This window comes from Protopterus annectens, chromosome 11.part0, assembly GCF_019279795.1.
Source record: "Protopterus annectens isolate FY-2018-M chromosome 11.part0, PAN1.0, whole genome shotgun sequence".
In the NCBI taxonomy this organism is placed as follows: Eukaryota; Metazoa; Chordata; order Ceratodontiformes; family Protopteridae; genus Protopterus; species Protopterus annectens.
The window spans coordinates 1379779115-1379801541 of NC_056745.1; the positions used below are offsets into that span (position 1 = coordinate 1379779115).

At 46.1% G+C, this 22427-nt stretch overlaps 1 protein-coding gene across 1 annotated transcript in view; it reads left to right on the forward strand.

The window, feature by feature from the left end:
* CEP41 (centrosomal protein 41) overlaps window positions 1-22427 on the forward strand; it is a 1035505-nt gene that overhangs the window by 938617 nt on the left and 74461 nt on the right. The gene's annotated exons all lie outside the window — the stretch shown is intronic.

Consider the following 22427-nt stretch of genomic DNA (forward strand, 5'->3'; position numbering starts at 1 on the left):
CGTTTCGCTAGTTTGTTTGCTTTTGGCACCCTGTTTTGTGTGGCCCTTTCCCCATTAGGTTTATTGTTGCCTATAGTTTTATTATACCTTATTGTGATCAGTTGTGCTTCTGATTTTGACCCTAGCCTTCCCTCCCGGTTTCCAAGTTTAGCCCGTTCTTTAGGATTAGGTGTTTTTGTCTGTGTCCAACATGTCAGACAAGCCTGTTGGGTTCAAAAGGTGTTCCTCATGTGGTCCGAAGATGCCTGTGTCTGATTCGCATGAGGAGTGCCTTTACTGTTTGGGCGCCAACCACCTGGAGGTCGAATGCAATATTTCTGCTGCATTCAACCCCAAGGCCCTGGTCGAGAGCCGAAACAAACTTCTCCTGAAAAGTTTAGCCCATGGGGGTTCGTTGGCCCAGTCTCCGGCCAAGTCTGGACCGTCTGATCATAAGAGGAAGGCCCCCTCTCTTCCTAGGTCAGCTTCTTCTAAAAAGGCCAGGCTGTTGGATCCTTTTTCCTCAGATCTGACTCCAGGCTCTGTCCAGTCAGTTCTGATATCCTCAGATCCCAGGCCCTGCCACTCTCCTTCCGGACCCAGGTCTTCGTCTCTGAGATCCTCGGATCAGAGGTTCTGGGAATCCACTCCAGATCCAAGGCCTACTGATCGAGGCCTTCAGATCCGTCCAGGTCTGGACCATCCATGGATTCAGCTTCCTCAGATCAAAGTCATGTGGGATCCAAGCGTTTGGATCCTTCTATGCTTTTGGATCCAATGTGCTCGGATCCGGGATCTGTGTCAGATCTTGCATTAATTATTGAGGACTTCCCTTTGTGTCTGGGCTTGAAGTAGTCCTGTTCTACTTCCCAGCACAGGAGCAGATCTTTGGATAGGCAGGGGAGGTCCATGGGCCCCAGACATCCACCCCCCCGGCTAGGTACTCCACCACATCTAGGTCCTGTAGGAGCCTGCTCCCAAGAGAAATGGACAAGGTGATAAGGTTCTTTCTTAAGGCTCAGATTGAGTTGGGGCTCCTTGCGTCCCCTGCTCATCTGGCAATAGGGGTCCATCTCCTAACCTTTCGCTGTTCTCTCCTTGTCTGACTCAGTTTTGGATTTTCAGGCCCTGGGTTGTGTGTGGGATGATGCAGGGGCCCCTAGAAGCCTCACTGTCTCTACCACATCGGGGACACTGACTACCTATGCTCTGCCTTCCCACAAGCAGATGAAGTCCCACCCTGTTGCCCTGGAGTCCTTGAGTGGGGGCTATGGACCTGTTTTCTTGGACCAGTCCATTCCCCTGGGTGCTTTGCCCCTCAACATTTCGGGGCTGGTACTATCCATAGGCCAGGAGGCACTGGGTTGCTCTGTTCCCTCTTCTCAGGTGGGCATGCCCGCTGGAAGTGTGGACAAGGCATCTTCCAGCCCTTTGGCTTTCCAGGTGGTAGAGAGTAGTTTTCTTCTCCATGAGAGTTTCCTTCCCAGCTTTAAAGGGGCCATCCTAGCCCCCCCCCCCTAGAGTGAACCCTTCTCATCCTTTTCCAGGTCAGTCCTTTCGAACTAGCCTTCAGATGGGAGTCCCCCCTTGGGGTTCCCCTCTCTTCCAAATGCTCCCCCAAGCCCCTGGAGGAGGTGCCTCAGAAGAGATCATGCAAGAGGAGGCGTCTAGACTCCCTTACAAAGTCTCTCATGGAGGATACGGACCTTGATGAAGGGGATGGGTCCCCCAGCTCTCCGCCCGAAGATGTCTTCTTTGGGGACATCTTGGCGATCCTCCAGCTTAAACGCGGATGGTCTTCCCTCCCCTCATTCTCCATGGAGTCCATGTTCCTGAAGGCTTTTGGGAACAGGACCGTCTACGTCCTGAGACCCCCCCCCCCCCCTGCTGATGAACTTTAGACCTCATTGTCAGCAGGGCGTGGAAGGAGATATATTCTGTGGAGCCTGGTCCCAAGCACACTGATAAATTTCTGAGACCCCTTCTGATGAGCAGGTGTGGTCCAAGGGCATGCCAGTTGATGCTATTGTGGTAGCTGCCACCACCAAGAAAGAGCTGGCGGAGCAGAGTATTTCTGTTCTTCCCCCCTAACCGAGAGTCCAGGGTTATTGACAGACATAGAAAATGGGTGTTTATCAGCTACCTTAGTCAAAGAGCTTACCATGTCCCTTTCTGAGTTAGTGTCTGCCGGGGAACTAAGTAAGGTGTCCCGCAAGCTGTCTACACTCACTTCCTTAGCTAATTCCTCAATGAGACTGATTGCCAGTGCTGCGGAAGGCACCTCTCGAGCGGTCGGTACAGGTATCGCTATTTGGCTTCATGCCTGGCTGCGCTTTTGCGGAGTCCTTTAAGGCATCATTCACCAGGTCCCCCTTCGGTTCTACCCTCTCTGGCCCTTCAGTCAAAGAAGCAGTTACCTGCAGTGAGCAGGAAGGCAAGACCTTGTCGACTGTGGGAATCAAATTTTCTACCCCTCAATGCTCCCTTTCCAAGACACAGTGAGGGCCAGGAAAATGTGGTTTCACGAGTCGAAGTCCACGTTTCAAGATGCTCATGATGGACCCTCTTCTAGAGGTCGGGGAAGAAGGTTCAACAGTAGACACTACTCCAGAGGCAGAAGGGGGGGTCCACAAAATCAAGGCTCTAGAGAACCTTTCTCTGAGAAGCCCCCCCAGCACTCCTGAGGCGCTGTCCGACTGTCCTTCCCTGGAGATAGTCAGGGGTCATTTGTGTCTGCACTCTTTGGCCTGGACAAACATTACAAAAGATCTCTTGGTGTTAAACTTTATTTCCAGAGGCTATTCCATTCCCTTTTCACAGTCTTCCCCAGTCAGGAGATGCCTTCCCAATGCACCACCCCATCAGAGGGAGTTAGCTCAGAAAGAAGTGATCAAGCCTCTTCAAAAGAGAGCCATCCGAGAGATCCCCCAGGACAGCGAGAACTGGACCTTTTGCTTCTTTTTTATGCTGAAGATGGGGGACTTGCTTCCAACTCTGGACCTCAGTATGCTCAATTTTTCCATCAAGACGTTCAAGTTCCGGATGTTCACTGTCCAATCCATTTTGCCTCTTTTGCACAAGGATGAATGGATGTGCTCGGCACATCTCCAGGATGTGTACTATCATGTAAAAATAGACAGGAGCTCTGGGAGACATCTCTGCTTTCGTGTAGGGACCAATCATTATCATTTCAGGACACTGCCCTTTGGTCTCACCACAGCCCCATGGGTGTTCACCAAATGCATAGCAGTGGTCACAGATCACTTGAGACTGCTGGGATTCTAGGTGTTTCCTTACCTCTGTGATTGGCTTTTCACAGCTCTCACCAGGCATTGGCTGGCCGCAGCCTCTCAGTACGTGCTTCGCTTGTTCAATCGGCTAGGGATCACAGTCAGTCTCCCCAAATCAAATCTGATTCCATCCCAGAATTTGGAGTTCATCAGGATTCAGCTGGACACTCTGAGAGTGCAGCACTCCCTCTCTGCAATGTTCATCTCATCCAAACTCGTATCCCAGTGCCTTCTAGATCTGAGTCATCCCCAGGCCCACATTATTCTCAGGGCTTTGGGGTCTTTGACAGCAGCAGTCTATCTGGTGCCGTTAGCTAGGTTCAGCATGAGGGTTCTTCAGTGGACTTTGGCGGACCAGTGGTCTTTCCTGTCTCATCCAATGACTGCCTTGATCCGTCTCACTCCTGTGTGCAGGTGTCATTTCCTTTGGTGGATTGTGTCTTGACCTAACAGGTAGACCTTCTGCCCCCCCCCCCCCCCCCAGTGCTACTGTGACCTCAGATGTTTCCCTGTTAGGATGTGGGGAGCATTACCAGGGAAAGGTGGTCCAAGGTACGTGGTTCTTCATGGAGACCAAACTGCACATAAACATACTGGAGATGAAAGCATTGCAGGCCTTTCACGATTGCCTTCCTCTAGGTACCATTGCAGTTCACACGGCCAACATGGCTGTTGTGTGGTACATCAACAAACAAGGGGGCACCCACTCTTATCTGCTTTGTCATGAGGCCATGATTGTTTGGGAATGGGTAATGTCCTCTGGGAGCTTTCTTCTTGCAACGCACATTCCCGGCGAGACCAGCGTATAGGTAGACAGGCTCAGCAGGGCAATCCTGAGTCCTCATAAGTGGTCCCTGAATCCTGTAGTGGCAAAAGAGATCTTCCTTTGCTGGGGCCAGCCGAGCTGCGATATCTTTGCTTCCCCTCAGTCACAAATGGTGTTGGTATTTTGCCCTGGTTCCCCCTGCCGGGGAGTCCCCCAGGGATGCTCTGGTTCACAATTGGCCTCTGGGTCTCCTTTACGCCTGTCCTCCTATACTTCTCATACCAAGAGTTCTTCAGAAGGATCAACGCCTCAAGGCCACCTTGATCCTCATTGCTCCCTTTTGGCCTCAGCATGTGTGGTTTCCTCTTCTACGGTCTCATTTGAAATACCCCCCTTGGGTGTACTAGATCCCCTTCCAGATCCGATTTCCTACCCCTCCTTGCTTCTGACTCCAAACCTTCAGACTCTTTATCTGACCGTATGGTTTGTCCACTTCCCATAATCTTGAATCAGTCCAGGCTTACTTCATTAATCAAGACCATTATTCTGCCTTCTCGGAAGTCATCTGCCAGGAAATTATCTGCCAGTAAGTGGAAAAGGTTTTCAGTTTAGGCCAAGCAGCAGAATCTGGACACCTTCTCTGCTTCGATCCCAGACATCTTACTGTTCTTGATTTCCCTCTTTCGTGAAGGAGCTAGTTTTTCCTACCATCAAAGTGCAGTTTGCAGCCATCTCCAATTTTCATGTGTGCAAGGCTCCCTCCTTTTCCTCTCACCGTTGCAAGGCATTTTCGAAGGATGTTTTCCTACTATGGCCTCTTGTCAAGGACCCTTTCCCTTCTTTAGGATGTCTCCTTTCTGCTGCAGTCTCTTACACAGAGTCCTTTTGAGCCTGTGGCTACATATAACATGAAGTTCTTATCACAGAAGACTGCTTTTCTAGTTTCCTTAACTTTGACAAGAAGAGTTTCAGAGCTGCAGGCTCTCTACCAAAACTGCCTTACATGGTGTTTCATAAGGACAGAGTGGTTCTTCGAACTAACCCTTCCTTCATGCCTAAGGTAGCCACGGAAGCTCATTTGAATCAGTCAATTCAGTTGCCGGTTTTCTTCCCCAACTTTTATAATAAAGGGGAATATTTGTTGCACACGCTGGATGTTTATAGATAGTTATGGTTCTACTTGGATAGAGCAACCAAAAACAATTCCCCTGCACGGAGAGAGTTGCACGGCAGATGAAAACTGAACCAAAAAACAACAAAAAACAAGTAGCCAGCAACACGGGGCTGTGGAATAATATGTATTGAATCATGGCTTCAAAAAGAAGCCATGATTCAATAAATTTTATTCCACAGCCCCGTGTTGCTGGCTACTTGTTTTTTTGTCTACTTGGATAGAACAAAAGCTTTCCGCAGATCTGACCAGCTGTTCATGGCATTCTCTTTGAACAGAAAAGGTCAGCCAGTCTCCAAAGTTACTATTTCTCGTTGGATTTCAGTGTTCATCTCCTTTGTCTATTCTTCAAAAGGCTTTTCTTTGCCAGGTCCAGTCAGAGCTCATTCCACTAGATCTATGGCTACGTCAGCTGCCTATCTGGCCTGTCATTCTGTAGATGAAATTTGTGCGGCAGCCACCTGGTCTCCTTACACTTTCAGTCATTATAAGCTCGATGTCTCCAAGAACAGGGCTTCCTTTAGCTCCACAGTTCTTCGGCATGTCCCTTCATCAGGGTAGCTGGGGATTCTGACCCAAGAGTGAAGAATAGTGTCATGGATAACATCAAATAGAGTTATGTACTTACAATAACTTGGCATCTGTGTTATCCTGTCACTGTTTATCACTATCCCTCCCTCCTTCCCCCATCCTGTGAGACCTAGAGGAAGTGGAGATTTCCTATCTGGTGGGTGGTGGTTAAGGTCTTTTTTCGCTGTTTTCTAGCTCTAGGGCAAACTCGATCTGAGGAGTTAGAGGGCGGCAAGGGATTATAGGAGTGAGAGGAGCTCAAGCATAGAAGCTGTCTGCAAAGTTGCCAGCTCTGATCTAATGTTGCATCCAAGACCCAAGAGTGATGAATAATGACATAGGATAACAGAGATTCCACGTTATGGTACGTGCATAACTTTTTCTTTGCCACGGTACAAGAAAGTAAGAGTTATTAACTGATGTGAATACTAAGCACCATCAGTTTGGCATGGCTTCCAGAGTACAGGTAAGTACCCTGTTGTGAAAAAAAAAAATTTCATTTTGCTTGCTTGCAGATATTTTTTGAGAGCTATCCGTTTCAGTTACATATTTATCAAGTCTCAAGGTCTTCCCTGTCTTGAGGACATCTAGTCCAGTGAGGCTGTTTTACAGCCCTCACCCCTGTCTACTTGGACCGGAGTCCTCTACAAGTGTCCCTCTCAGGGGGGTGCCACATTCTGAGGAAACAGTATGCTCCCAAGCTGAAGTTTTTCAGCAGCCGTTTTGTCAAAATGCTTCCTACTGGCTTCTGGTTCTAAAGCCTGCATTTTGTAAACCAGGTGTGAGGGTGGAATGCCCTCATTTGTAGTACACAAGGATATCCTTGGTTCAAAAGTCAAAGTCCTAGACCCATGTTCACAAATCTAAGCCCTAAGGCATATGCCCATAACATGAAACATCTAAGGTGGCCACTGCTCAAAATAGTAGTGCCAAGGCATCTAAACATCCTCCATCTTGCCTTAGTATGAGTTGCATATCCCCCCCCCCCCCAAAAGATCTGATGAAGCTGGCTGAGGACTGTGTTTTTTTTCTTAAGAACATGCAGCCACCCACTGAGTAACCATCAGGAGTCTTTCCCAACCTTAAAAAGGAATAGGGAACCATCACACCTTAAAGAATAAGAGTTTGCCTAACTGTGCAATAGAAGAAAAAAAAATCTTACGTTGGACATATGATGTGATGTTATCCTATCTTGCCTTCATTGTTAGCAGGTTGGGTTGGGTTTGGATCCGATCCTCGGATCGGACTCAGCCTAATACAAAAGCTCGAGGTCTTCCACTAGCTCATGGCTAAAACCCTATCCCATCATGCACTAGGAGAGCTCCCCAGATTTCTTTTGATGCTAAACAAGATCAGGTGCTCTTCCTACTGGCTCTAGCTAAGTAGAGTTTTTTTTCTACGTACTTTGACAAAATTGTTGAAAATACCTGTGTTGTTTGCATAGATAAGTAAAATTGTGTGCATTTTCGTTTGTTTCTGAGTTTTCATTGCTGTTGGCCGTTGTGTCCCCATAAGGCCCTTTTTTCCCTATCCTGGCTTGAATCTTAATTACTAAAAGCCCATTTTTAGTTCGAGGGCTTTCTACTCCTTTCTATTCTCGTCCTTTAACTTTTCAAGGCTAGCTCATTTTGAATTAGAGAACTGCTTTAGCCCATTTAACTTAGAGGGCTTTTTTCCATTGTTGAACTTCATCTGAGTGGTTTCTTGCTATTACCTTGTTGTTGTTTAAAAAAAAAAAAAGTAGAGTATATTGCATAGTTGGTTGTTAGTTGTTTTTCCATTGTTGATGACTATATCTTCAAAGGATTCTAAGGAAGCTAAACCCTCTGGCTTTAAAAAGTGTTAAATGTGGTCAAAAAATGTCCATTACTGACAGGCATATCATTTGTATGTACTGTCTTGGAGCAGTTCACCTCCAAGAGTCCTGTGCTATCCATCACTCCTTTAGCCACAGGGTGTTATTAATATTAAGAGACCTATTAAAAACACCTTTTTCTAAAGCGATCGAAGAAAGTCAAAGTTCTTCAACCTCAGGCCAATCCCCTTCTTCAAAATCAGACAAGTCAGGGAAAAGGTCCTTATTTTCTAGTGCTCAGTCGAAGCCATCTAAAAAATTGCCAGAAGTGTCAACTCCGGATCCAAAGGCTGTCTGGTGCGAGCAGCCTACCTCCTCGACTCCTTCAATTCCGGTGCCGGTGGAATTTCAGGTGCAGAGCCAGTCCCCTGAATTGGAACTGGTATCTCTCACCCTAAGGTCTCCATTGTTACAGTCCAGATCTCCTGCCCCCTCGACTCTATCTTCCAGGAACCTGTCCGATGTTAATAGTGTGGTGCAAAGGCTGTTAATAACACCAGCGCTCAGCAAACTGTTGTCGGATCCAACCCAGAAGGCTTTGGAACCGAACAAAGCCCACCCTTTCAGTGTCGATTCCTCCTCCAATCCGATCTTGGACCTCAGAGCCAGAATGGCCAGAAATGATTGTAGTGGAACCGTCAGAACCAAGACCCATCACAGGATCTTCAGATCTAGCCATCACTCCGACGTCCTCTGTTCCATCTGAACTCGAGGAGTCTAGGAACCAATGCTTTCCAGCTAGGTCCATTGAGGTGAGTAGGATTGGACAGTTGTTGGATCTGAACTTGCCTGTCAGGGTGTCAGCTCAGGTGACCTCAGCCTCGGAGCAACCCCTCTTGATCCCAGGGATTCCCTTTGGTTCTTCGGTGCCAGGAGTTTCTTCGGATCAGGGCCGGGGGGGGCTTTTGAGATATTGAAGCAAGTGCTGTCTCCACAGACACGTCCACTCTCAGGGTGAGATATTCTTCCCCCAAAGGTGCAGGTGTCTATCTCGGTACTATTGCATCCACAAGGACATGGAGATTCTAGGCTTCAGGATGCCCCATTGGGTGACCCCCTCTCTTCCGAAACCTCTCCAGAATACCCCTTTGAGGAGGTCTCTCAGGAGAGGTTATGCAAGAGGAGGCATTTAGACTCCCCAGAGGAGTCCATCACATCGGATGGAGACCTTGATGTTTCTGAAGGGTCCCCACAGTCGCCCTCTGAGAATGTCACCTTTGTGGACATCCTAGAAATTCTAAAACAGAGAGGTGGCTGGACGTCCATCAACCCTTCGGAGGAGTCTGTATATCTGAAGGCCTTTGGATCTCTCCCTTCCTCCACTTGGGTGTCACCGCCTTTTGACGAACTAATGGACCTAGTTTCTCGAAAGGGATGGGAGTCTCCAGATTCAGTGGTACTTGTTCCTTGGAGGCCAAATAAGTTTATCACGTCTCCAGTGGATAAAAGTTTTCTAATGAAAGGAGTCCCAGTAGATGCTATGGTGGTGGCGGCAGCTACCAAGAAGGATCTGAGACATCATCTTCTGTCCATCTACCGAACAAGGAGTCTCATACGATGGACAGATATGGAAAGTGCACTTTTTCTTCAGCGACTTTTGCACTTAGATCACTGAATTATCTGACACATTTTAATGTACTTCAGATGGATCTCCTGAAGGAGCTAGGAGATACCCTCCAAGGTTCACTAGCTGAAGGGGGGATCAGAGAAGGTTTCCTCTCAGCTCTCCGCCTTAAATTCAGTCGTCAACTCCTCCATGAGACTCATTTTTTTATGCAGCGGATGGAACGAGAAGAGCAGTGGGTTCAGGAATTTCTGTAAGGAGACATTCCTGGATGCATTGTGTGACTTTACTGAGCCCTTTAAATCTTCTTTTGTAAATGCCCCTTTCGATGGCTTGTCTTTGGGCCAAAAGTCAAAGGCACACTAACCAGGTGTGAACAAGAAAGAAAGACTGACTCTGCCATAGGAGTCCATTTTTCCCTACCTACCAGATCTTATCCAAAGGGTCAGAAAGGCAGAAAAATGTGGTTTTAAAAATCCCAGAGAGCTTTTCAGGACACACATGGTGATCCTTCCCCCAGGGGTAGAGGGAGAAGTAGTAATGGAAGACACCAGCCACGTGGCAGAGGGGGTCCACAAAATCAGGGCGACAGGAAATCCTTCCTTGATGAGCCTTTTCAGCGCTGCTGAAGGGAGGCCTGCCTGCCCATCTCTGGAGGCAGTTGGCGGCTGTTTATCTTTGTGTCCAGAAAGCCTGGCTGTCGATAATAAAAGACCAGTGGGTACAAAGCATCATATCCAGAGGTTACTCCATAACTTTTTCCTTCCTCGTCCCAAAGTTAAACATCCCGGATGTTCCACCCAGTCAGAGGGAACAGGCAACTCTAGAAATACAAAAGTTGCTAGGCAAAAAGAGTCATCCAAACAGTCCCCACAGACCAAATAGGATCCAGAACTTACTTAAGATTCTCTTTAGTTCCAAAGAAAACAGGGGATGGGAGACCCATCCTGGATCTCCGCAAACTAAACAAATCAATATGAGAGTCAACCTTCCAGATGGTAACACTGCAGTTAGTACTCCCGTTTCTGGGACAAGATGATTGGATGTGCTGTATAGACCTGCATGATGCATATTACCACGTAAAAATGGACAGGCGATCCAAGAGTCTACACTTTTGGATGTGAGCCTTTCACTACCAGTTTCGAGCTCTGCTCTTTGGCCTCACTACAGCCCCAAGAGTGTTCACCAAGTGCATGGAGTAATCACTGCTTACTTGAGACACCTAGGATTCAGAGTGTTTCTGTACCTAGATGACTGGCTGCTAACCGCCACCACCGAGCATCTACCAACGAAAATGTGAGACATCACCTTGCATCACTGCTCTATCCTAGGGATCACAAATTACGCAAAATCTGCCTTGTTGTCATCTCAGTGTATTATTTTTATAGGAGCAGATTTAGGTACAACAAAAATCAAATGACTGTTTTTTACACTGTTCTGAAGCTGTTTGAACTGCTATTTTAATGTTATAGTTTCACTGTAATGATGAATTAATACTGTATTTTTACTGGATATTGCTTTGCTTACTACTGTCTACTCTATACTTTACTGTGGAACAACTACTTCCTCTCTAACTGTCCTGGGTCTCTAATATATAACTTAGCTGCAAAACAACTGTTACTATTCAATCTCAATTCTGAAGCTCAAGTAATACCTATCTGTAGCCTATCCTCCATTATCTGTGCTCTGCTTTATTATCCCCTCTGCTCTACTCTGCCTTCTGGCCCACCTTCTTTCCCTTATTCTTACCTGCAATTTAACTAACTCTGTGTTCTCTCTCTCTCTCTCTCTCTCCTACAGTAACTTGCCACAGGTGCTCCCTCCCTATATTTTAAGCAAAGAAATACCTCTGGCAAACTCCTGACGACACCTTGAGTTCACCTGCTTACCTGGTACTTTGAAAGCTACCACTAAGAAGAACTCCCCCCACAAGATTTAGTAAATGTATGTGCTTACAACTAATTCTCTGCTAACTTGTACTTCCTTTGAGTTAGTCTGACCTTCCGTGTCAGCATTTTTAGCAGCCCACCTCAGACCGCTTGCCTTCTCCCCCGTCCTGTTAGCCCTAACTTAGAATATTTTTTTTATTCATCCCTGCTGCTCACTATCTCCCTCCACCTCTAGGTGGCAGCACTTGCCTACGCAACCCCGCCAGTCACTCTTTATATACCCAATAGGCTTAATCCTCACACTAGAGCCGGCTGTGATCTAATATTCACACCTGGTAATATCCCCTCCCTCCTTACTCAGCCTCCCTCAGTAAGAGCTGACTAAAATACTTTGCCTGAAAAGTAAAGCAAGAACGAATCATATAATCTAGTACAAACCTCCTCTCTATAGTTATTTCAACTGCTTCTTTTTTCTGCTGCCCTCTCCTCTTTTGCTATTCCCGCTCTGTTCGCCCTGCGGGCTCACTCTGCTCCCCTACCCTGCTCCCAATTCCCACCCACCCCAGTACTCTTACCCTAATTCATCACTTGCCCCTCCCTCTTAGTCATATTACCCAATTACTATACCCCTTTCAACTCCTCCCACCAAAATCCATCCCTCCCACACTCTTCCACTCATACTCCACCTACTCACCCATACTCTCCTCCACTCTCCCTTAATTCCTCGAAAAACTCAATCCCATTATAAACCTCTCTCAGCCTTTCTCTCCCCTTCAAATCTACACTTATCTCTCTCTCATCTGACATGACCTCCTTAAATCACCACACCTTTCAGGTTCAGTGTCTCCTTTCTCTCTTCCTAATTTCCTTATGCGATGCTAGCTCATATTCCTCCCTTACTTGTCCATTATTACCCACAAACGTAACCTCCATACATTTCCATCCTCATCCTCACTATTACTCACATTTCCACTCTATCTCCCCCTTTCCTCATTCAGCCCAACCCTCTCCACCTATTCCACCCTAAATTCTTCCTCTTCCCCTGCAAAGCTAAGATACTGTCACCTAATCTAATCTGAAAACTCCCTCAACACATTCCTAGCAAACCAAAATGTTTAAAAGACATTTCCTTCAACAACATAATTCAAGCCGGTGATATCCATCTCAACCCCGGTCCTACTCACTGTAATAACACCACCAACCCCTCAACTTCTTCCTCCTACATTAATTGCCTAAAGATCTTTACTATCAATGCACAGAGTCTTTGTAACAAAGCTCACCAATTCCATACTTGGCTAAACCACAACCAACCTGACATCCTAGCCATAGCCAAAACTTGGCTCAAACCCTTTATCTCCGACTCAGAGATCCTGTCCCAAGGATTCAATATTCTTAGAAATGACAGACTAGGAAATAAAGGTGGCGACACTGCCCTAGTCTACTCTAACTTCCTCACCTTAATTCCCCTCTAAATTCCAATCCCACAATTCCAAAACACCAAACTAACTGCTGGACTACTTAAGCTAAACAAGCACAAAAATATTTACTTCATTGCCCTCTATATCTCTCCTGGTAATAATAGTTCAACTCTCGAGGAGATTCTCTTATGGGCATCCACAAAAATTAACTACAAAACATATATCTTATGAGACGTAAATATTGACTGGAATAAAATAATTGGCCCCTATCCATCAATCTCTACAACTTTACTCAAATAATCCACTCTATCACTCAACCTGATAAAACAAACCCCCCTGGTTCCACTTTAGATTGGATCCTAGTCTTGAATCCTAACACTAACCAACCCAGGCACAATTCCAGATACCATTAGTGGCCACCTCCCAACCTTCATCCATCGCTCCACTAGCTCTTCCCAATACCAACATCAATACATTCACACTCGTAACCTCACCAACTTTAATCCCACCACTTTCTCAAACAAATGAACTGGCAAACTCTAAAAAGCCTTCCCCTTGACAAAGCCTTAGACTCTACTACAACTCCATCTTCCTTGACACTCTAAACTCTCTAGTCCCCCTAAGATATAAAAGAATAAAGGCTAACACAGCTCCATGGCTTTCCAAACAAACAACACAGGCTATGCACCAAAGAAAAACTTTGGAAGCTCTACCAAAATAATAAACTGCCCCACTACCTTGCTTCAATATAAAGCGCTCCGCAACCTAGTAAAACAGCTAATCGCCAAGGACAAAAAATCCTACTATGTCTATGTCAAGCTCCAGTCCAATAACAATAAAAACCCAAAGCAGTTCTGGAATTCTATAAATTCTTTCCTCCATCCAGGTACAAAGAATAATCCCTGTCCTGACCTAAGCAAATCAGACCTGGAACTAGGCACTGAATTCAATTCATTTTTCATAGAAAGCATCTCTGCCCTTACCAAATCTTTCCCTAACAATAACCCAACTGCCCCTCACTCTCAGCCTCCAAACTCTCCTAACAACCCTCCTCTTCTGTTTGAGCTTAAACCAGTCTCCACTAACTTTATAAAAAAACTCCTTTGCAAACTCAAACCATGCAGTAATGCTCCAGACAATATTCCCCCCCTCCTACTTAAAATATGCTGCAGATGGTATTGCTCTCCCAATCAGTGTCATAAACAGATCCATAAATGAATCCTACGTCTCCAAATTTTGACGCTCAGCTTATATCATCCCTCTCCATAAAGGAGGGAAAAATACAAGTGTCTCTAACTTCCTCCCCATTACTCTGCTCTCCCCTATCTCTAAAATCTTAGAAAAATGCATTCACTACCAACTTATGCCAATCCTAACCCAAAACGATCTTCTCACACCCACCCAGCATGTTTTCCACCCAGCCTGCAGCATCATAACCGCCCTTCTCTCTTTCCTTGAAACTGTCAATCAAGCCCGATACTCTGGACACCTAGTAAAAACTAGATATGTCTAAGGCATTTGACACTGTTTCCCACAACCACTTACTCTGCCATCTCTTAAACCTTCACCTCTCAACAAAAACTCTATCCTGGTTCTCTAGTTATCTGTCAGACAGATCTCAGGCAGTCAAATGGAAGAAATCCATCTCTTCCTTCTTACCTACCCCAACAGACGTACCACAGGGATCCATCCTCGGGCCTATGCTTTTCAACATTTTCAGCAATAACTTCCACACTGCTATTCCTGATGCAAAAATAATTCAATATGCCGACGATTCTACCTTAGTCTGCTCTGCTACTAACTTCTCTGAACTACTGATAAAAACTCAAACTGCATTCTCCAACAGAAAACCAGATGCACCAAAACCACCTCTCTCTCAATGCAAATAAATCTAAAATCCTACTATTCCCCCCTCTAAGATCTACTCCTATAACAAAAATGAATTCAAAGTCCCTAGCCAATCCAACTCACCCATAGAAGTGGTACCTTCTGCTAAACTCCTAGGCATAACTATTGAACACCTCAAGTTCGACACCCACATTCAACACATTCAACAAAACATTAAAAAAACACCAAAAGCTAGGTATGTTGTATAGGAACAATCACTTTCTCTCTAATTCCACTAGGCATACTCTGGCCTCTACATATCTTCTTCCTTCCTTATTATATGGTGCTCCTCTTCTAACCAACCTGTCCACCTCTACGACCTCCAAACTAGAAAACTGCTACAATAAAATCTCTAAATTTGCCACCAATTCCAAGCATTCCACCCATTATTGCCTCACCCTTCAATTGGATAGAAATTTCTAACCACGTGGGCTACCTGCAACTATCCACAGCAAATACTTATATTTCATCCCAGAAAATGCCCTGCTCTAGGTAATATCCTTTCCCCTTATATTCCTAACAGAACACTTAGATCTGAGCACCAGAATCTAATTGCTATCCACAAACCTAAGCGCCCTGCTGGCCAACTGCTCCTCTCTTATGCTCTAGGCAAAAAATGGAAGTTCCCTTCCCTCCACACTAAGAACCACATCTAACTCTGACAACTTCAAAAGCCAACTATGTGAAAGTGTTCAATCTCGCCATTTGTTCTTACACATGGGTTCGGCCGCATCGCAAAGCTCTGCATCTTAGAGAAGCTCGAGACCAGACTATATCCCATAATCCTCCCTGCTATTCCTCAGATCTAGTTTGCCGCTGCAACAGATCGGTCGAGGAGAGCTCGGGCCAGAGAGCAATTTAGTTTATCGATTCAGATAAGCAATCTTTTTTTTTTGAAAAAAACTGTAACAAAAACTTTAACTTTAACCCATAGATAGATTTTCTGTCAGAACTCTGACTTTGTTCTACTAGTGTGTTTATTATAGGACTTGTAGTATATTACTTATTATTATATATAGTTATTGTTGGCTAGTTTTTCTATCCATTCTATTTTTCACTGTTTTAGTGTTTTGACTTGACTGTACCATGTCGGAGAAAGCCAAATCCGGCTTTAAGAGGTGTCATTGTGGACAAAAAATGTCCATCACTGACAATCACGCTTCCTGCATCTACTGCCTTGGCCCTCTCCATTTGCAGGAGGATTGCTCTATCTGTCATTCCTTTAGCGGGAGGGTCATGACAGAGAGGCGCAGGAAGCTTATTGACAGGGGTTTACTTAAACCTGACTTCCAGGAGGCCTTGGAGAAGTCCGACCAGGCTTCTAAGTCTTCGAAGGGGTCGAATACGTCGAAGATATCGGAGCCCATGTCATCGGCTCCGAGCTCATCTTCCAAGATTCATTCGCCGGCTCCACAGACCTCAGGGCCGAGCATCAAACAGTTATCTTTCACCAAGCCCCCAGGTCTTGGAACCAGTGTCTGAGCTGCCTCCACCGTCGATTCTTCGGTCGGTGCCGTCTTCGGCCACTTTGACCCGGTCTTCCAGACCATTATCCGATACTGATGTGGATCGTGTCATGCAGAAACTAATGGAAAACACGGCCCTTTCCAAGCTGATTGCGGTTTCGTCCCAGTTGGTGTCGAAACTAGAAGGCCTCCCCGTGTCTCCAACAGGTCCTCCTTCGAGACTCGTCCAGTCTTCGGAGCCGGGAGAGGACGAACCGATGCTAGTGGAGCCCTCTGTGCCGAACCCGTCCATTGCACGATCGGCACCATTGACTTCGACTCCTTCAAAGCCCGTAGGGGAGTCGCGGACCCGACTATCTCTCCTTGGTTCTGGGACCGAGAGTCGTACCAATTTTTCGGTGCCGACTCTCCCTCTTGGGGCCTCGGCGCAGATTGGTTCGGCACCATCCTCTGGGTCGGAGCCCACGGTTCCAGTGTCAGGGATGCTTCCACGTTCTTCGGAACCGGAGGAGTCCTCGGCCCGGGGCTCGGGGGCTTTCGACCTTATGAGGAAGGTATTGTCTGCACAGACAACTACTTCATCGGAGGCGTCTTCTCCTTCCCCTAAAGGGCCGCTTTCTGTTTCTGCTCCCACGATTCACCCTAAGCGTAGAGCCCCATTGCCTCAGCCAGCCCCAGAGGGTGCTCCCTGTTCCTCGGTGGCCTCACCAGAAGCCCCCTCTGATGAGCTTCCGAGGAAGAGATTGTGCAAGAGGAGGCACATTGATTCCCAATAGGAATCTCTAATGTCTGACACTGATTTGGATGAGGCAGAGGGGTCCCCACCATCCCCCTCTGAGGATGTGTCATTTGCAGACATCCTGGAGATCTTGAAACAGAGGGGTGATTGGCAGTTCCTAGCCTCCACTGAGGACGAGTCGGTGTTGCTGAAGGCTTTTGGGGCTCAACCTTCTACCTCCTGGGTGACCCCGCCCTTCGATGAATTGATGGACTTGATTGCGCGAAGGGCGTGGGAAACGCTGGACACAGTGGAACCGGTCTCCCGAAAACCAAACAAATTTATCACGGCCCCCCAGGATAAGGCCTATCTCACTAAAGGAGTTCCGGTCGACGCTACGGTGGTGGTGGCAGCCACGAAGAAGGAAATGTCCGAGTCTTCCTCTTCTGTTCATCCTCCTAATAAGGATTCTAGGACTATGGACAGATATGGGAAGCGCGTTTTTAGTTCAGCGATTTTTCCATGCGTTCGCTAAACTATTTGACACATTTTACACGTCTGAGGGATCTCATTAAGGAACTGGGAGATACCCTCCAGGGTAACACAGATGCTGCTGTCTCAGATAAGGTGACAGCACAACTCAACACCCTTACTTCAATAGCAAGCTCATCCATGAGGCTCATCTCATATGCGGCCGAAGGATCGAGTAGAGCTGCAGCTTCAGCGATTGCTCTCCGTAGACAATCCTGGATGCGGCTGTGCTCCTTTGCGGAAGCCTTCAAGTCTTCCTTTGCCAACGCCCCCTTTGATGGTGCCACACTCTTTGGGCCCAAAGTAAAGGAGACTCTAACTCGGTGTGAGCAAGAGGGTAAGACTCTGTCTACTGTTGGGGTCTGTTTTTCCGCTCCATCTAGACCGTACCCCAAAGGGCAACGAGGCGGAAAAATGTGGTTCCGTAAGACTCTGGGATCTTTCCAAGCCACACAGGGTGATGCCCCATCCAGAGGCAGAGGAGGGGGAAGAAATGGAAGACGCCGTCCCGGCGGCAGAGGGGGTCCGCAAAATCAGGGCGACAGGGATACAGTCTCTGGGAAGCCCTTCCAGCACTCCTGAATGGAGGCCCGACTGTCCTACTCTGGAGGCGGTCGGGGGTCGCTTGGCTTTATACCCACAGGCCTGGCTAAATCTTACTTCGGATTCTTGGGTAAAAAGCATAGTAACCAGAGGATGCATAATTCCCTTTACTTCCACCCCACCTCAACAAAAGAGATTTCCAGATGTGCCACCCCATCTGCGAGATCCAGCAGCTGTAGAAATTTCAAAGCTGCTCAAAAAGAGTCATCCAGCCAGTCCCGGCGGACCAAAGAGGATCCGGAACTTACCCAAGGTTATTTTTAGTTCCAAAGAAGACAGGGGACTGGAGACCGATTTTGGATCTCAGCAATCTCAACACCTTCGTAAGGAAGGAGAAGTTCCGGATGGTCACGCTACTGTCGATCCTTCCCTTCTTACAGAAGGACGATTGGATGTGCTCGATAGATCTCAAGGACGCGTACTACCACATCAAAATGGCCAGGCCATCCAGAGATCACCTGCGCTTCCGGCTGGGAGCCAGTCATTTTCAATTTCGAGCTCTGCTCTTTGGACTCACCTCAGCCCCCAGGGTATTCACCAAATGCATGGCAGTAGTGGCGTCTCACTTGAGACGACAAGGATTCCGAGTGTTTCCATACTTGGACAACTTGGCTCCTCACCGCCACCACCAAGCATCGTCTTGTACAAGCCAGAGACTACACAGTCGACCTTTGTTCCCACTTAAGAATTTCAATCAATTTTGAAAAATCTGCCTTATCGCCCTCACAGCATATCTCATTCATCGGAGCAGACCTAGATACACGGTTAACACTGTTAAAGCTTCCTCCACTAAGGGCGTCAGCCCTCAAAGAACAGGTCCTTCTTCTTCTTCAGAACAGGAAAGCCCCGGCCAGGCTAGTGTTAAAAGTTCTGGGACTAATGGCAGCGTCTCTGATCGCAGTTCCCATGGGGAGATTGCACATGAGGGTCCTCCAATGGCTGCTTTTCGCGCAATGGTCATTCCAGCAACTACCCTTATCGCATGAGATACTAATAACAAACTCTTGCAAACGAGATCTTTCATGGTGGGTAAACAGGATCTCACAATGGGTCACCCGTTTGTCCTACCCAACCCGACGGCCACAATAACCACGGACGCTTCTCTGATAGGGTTGGGGGGACTTTTTCAGGGAAGAACAGTCCAAGGGGAATGGTCCAACATGGAGTACAACCTGCACATAAATGTTCTGGAGTTGAGGGCAGTGTTCCTAGCGTTGCAACACTTCCAAGCTCTCTTACCTCTGGGAACAGTGGCAGTTCAAACGGACAACATGTCTGTGGTCTGGTACATAAACAAGCAAGGGGGAACCAAGTCTTACCCATTATGCAGAGAGTCCATGAGAATTTGGCAATGGGCAGGGTCCACGGGTCGCTTTCTAGTGGCAACGCACATCCCGGGGTCATAGGAAAAAATTGCTTGAAACCACCACGAGGAAAAAAGTTATTGTTCTTTTATTAATAAAAACAAAAACGAGCGCTTTCACGCAATAAGATGCGCTTCATCAGGTTACAAATTTTACAATGATTTTAGCTGCCTTTTATAGTAAACACACATTGCAATCATTCAATCAATTAAGAAACTAATCAGTATATTGTTAGAATAATTGAACAAAGTAACGCTGATTTGTTAGCGTTCAACAAAAAAGTTTCACTATCCTGTTAAAATACATCCAAATACAAGTAACTCTTCATGGTTCAGGACTTATGAACGTGTGATAGTCCATATCATACATTAAGCCTATAATTAATACAAATAAATTACTACAAATGATTCTTAAGGAAGTCATGCCCATGTATGGGAGGTGAACAATTTAGGATACTTATTATAGTACGCCGCATTTTTAGGTTCAACAAAACAAGGCAAATACATGCTTTCCATTTATTGTGTTAGTCATGGTGCTTGAAAGTACTATGTACCATAGCGGCATCTTTAAAGCATGAATGTATTTAAAATCTCATTAAATAGTCTACATACCAGAAATACAAGTCAGATGGTAATTAGAATGTTATGATAAAAATAAAACCTAAACTGAGGAGCTGAAGGGTGACAAAGTGATGCAACTAGAACTGAAATAATTAACGAATGTATGAGAACACTAAGGCTATTTTGTCATTAGCTGTATCAAGCCCCATGGCTGCAAAAACCATCAACTTTCTAAGAACAGCCCAAAGAAGTTTCCTTTCATTTAAATAAAATTAATGTTCAACGATATTACACATCTACTTTATAGATATTATTAGAATGTAATATACATGTAATAAAAATGCATCAAATAACGCAAACTCTATTTTTGAGGAACTCCAAAATAGTATCTATAACAAAATTAAAAATAACGAAAATTAATCTTATTAATTTTGTATGACTATGTGTAACTGCATGTGCATATACATCCCGGGGTCATCCAACGTCATTGCGGACAGGTTGAGCAGAGCCATCCTGTTACCTCACGAGTGGTCCCTCAATCCAGAGGTGGCGGAAAGGATCTTCCTCAGATGGGTCCAGCCTTGCTGCGATCTGTTTGCATCCCCGTTGAATGCCAAATGCAGAAGCTACTTTGCCCTTCTACCCCCTCCAGGGGATGTTCCAGGGATGCACTGGTGCACGATTGGCCCCCGGGTCTCCTGTATGCATTCCCTCCTACCCCGTTGATTCCCAAATTTCTACAGAAAGCCAGGAACCTGGAAAAGACGATAATACTCAGTGCCATTCTGGCCTCGGCAGATATGGTTCCCCTTTCTTCGAGCCCATCAAAAGGAGGAACCTTGGATTCTGGACCCAGTGCCAGATCTATTGACTCATTCGTCGGGAGTTCCTCACCCATCTCTTCAATCCCTCAAACTGACAGCTTGGCTGCTCCGCTTCCCTCTCTAGCCAGGTCAGATCTTCTTTCTCCGGCAGTTCAACACATTCTGGTTGCCTCTCATAAAGCCTCCACCAGAAAGCTTTAGAGGAGCAAATGGAAACGCTTCGTATGTTGGGCGTCAAGCCAACACATAGATCCCTTGGTAGCTCCTTTGTCGGGAGGCCCTGAGAGTATGGCAGTGGGCAGCCTCCTCCCAGCACTTTCTGGTAACAACGCACATCCCGGGGAAATCCACCGTGATAGCAGACAAACTCAGCAGAGCTATTCTAATGCCTCACTAGTGTCTCAGTTCCTAAAACAGGAAATGATGGAAAATATTTTCCACAAATGGGGCCAGCCTTGCTGCGACCTTTTTGCCACATCCATAAACACCAAATGCACCAACTACTTTGCCCTGATCCCCCCCTCCTGGGGAGTCACCAAGGGATGCATTTGTTCACGATTGGCCCTCAGTTCTCCTCTATGCCTTTCCTCTCTTTCCATTGATACCCAGACTTCTTCAGAAAGCCAAGTACTGGGAAGGAACTTGATATTCATCGCCCCATACTGGCCTCGTCAAATCTGGTTTCCCTTCCTGTGGCCTCAACTCCAGGAGGAGCCTTGGATTCTGGACCCAGTTCCCAACCTCCTGACTCGTGTGTCGGGGATGCTCCATCCCTCCTGTCAAACTTTCAAATTGACAGCTTGGCTGCTCCAATTCCAACCATAGCCAGGCTCCCTAACCTTTCTCCGTCAGTGAAACATATCCTTATTTCCTCTCATAAGGCTTCAGCGAGGAAGTTATATAGAAGCAAATGGAAGAGACTTTCTGTATGGGCGTTAAGTAATCATATTGATCCTTTTACTACCCCAGTAGCTTCCATTCTTGAATTCTTAGCTAAGCTATTTAATGAAGGCGCAGCTGCAGCTACTATTCGAGTTCAGTTAGCAGCAATATCTGATTTCCATTTAGGTGAATCAGGCCCCAATGTAATGTCCCACAGACTTTGCAAAGCTTTTCTCAAAGGTACTCTTTTATTGAGACTACCAATTAAAGTCCTACCAGCTCTATGGGATCTGAATTTTGTCTTATCCCATTTGATTCTTCCACTATTCGAGCCTGCATCATCCTGTAATCTCAAGTATTTGACTTGGAAGACGATTCTTTTGGTAGCCATTACTCCTGCTAGAAGAGTTTCAGAGCTGCAAACATTGTCAATAAACCCCCCTACATGCTTTTCCACAAAGACAGAGTATTCCTACATACAAACCATCTTTTCTACCCAAAGTATATTCCAAATCTAATTTGAACCAATCCATAGAACTACCAGTTTTTTTTTTCCCAACTATGAGAATAAGAAAGAATATATGTTGCACCAGCTGGATGTACATAAGCAATTGTGTTTTTGCTTGGACAAAGGACTTCAGAAAATCTGACCAATTATTTGTATCCTTTTCAGACTCAAAGGTGCTCCTGTGTCTAATGTCACACTTTCGAAATGGCTATTAGATTTTATTACCTTTGCTTACAAATCTGAAAACAAATAATTTTCCTATAAAGTAAAAGGTCATTCTGCAACAGCTATTGCAACCTCTTCTCCTTTTCAGGCAAGACTACTTATTGATACCGTGTATGCTGCAGCAACATGGACAAGGTCACGTACCTTTATCATTCATTACAAAGTTGATTTGGCCTTCAGGAACAGGGCCTCATTTGGGTCCACTGTTCTGAAGAATATTCATCCTTGAGCCACCCAAGAAAGATGGTGCTAGGGACATTGTCCCAACCTGCTTATAATGAAGGCGAGCTAGGACATCACATAAAGAAGTTATGTACTAACCGTAATGTTCCATGTGTGTTGTCCATCTCGGCTTCA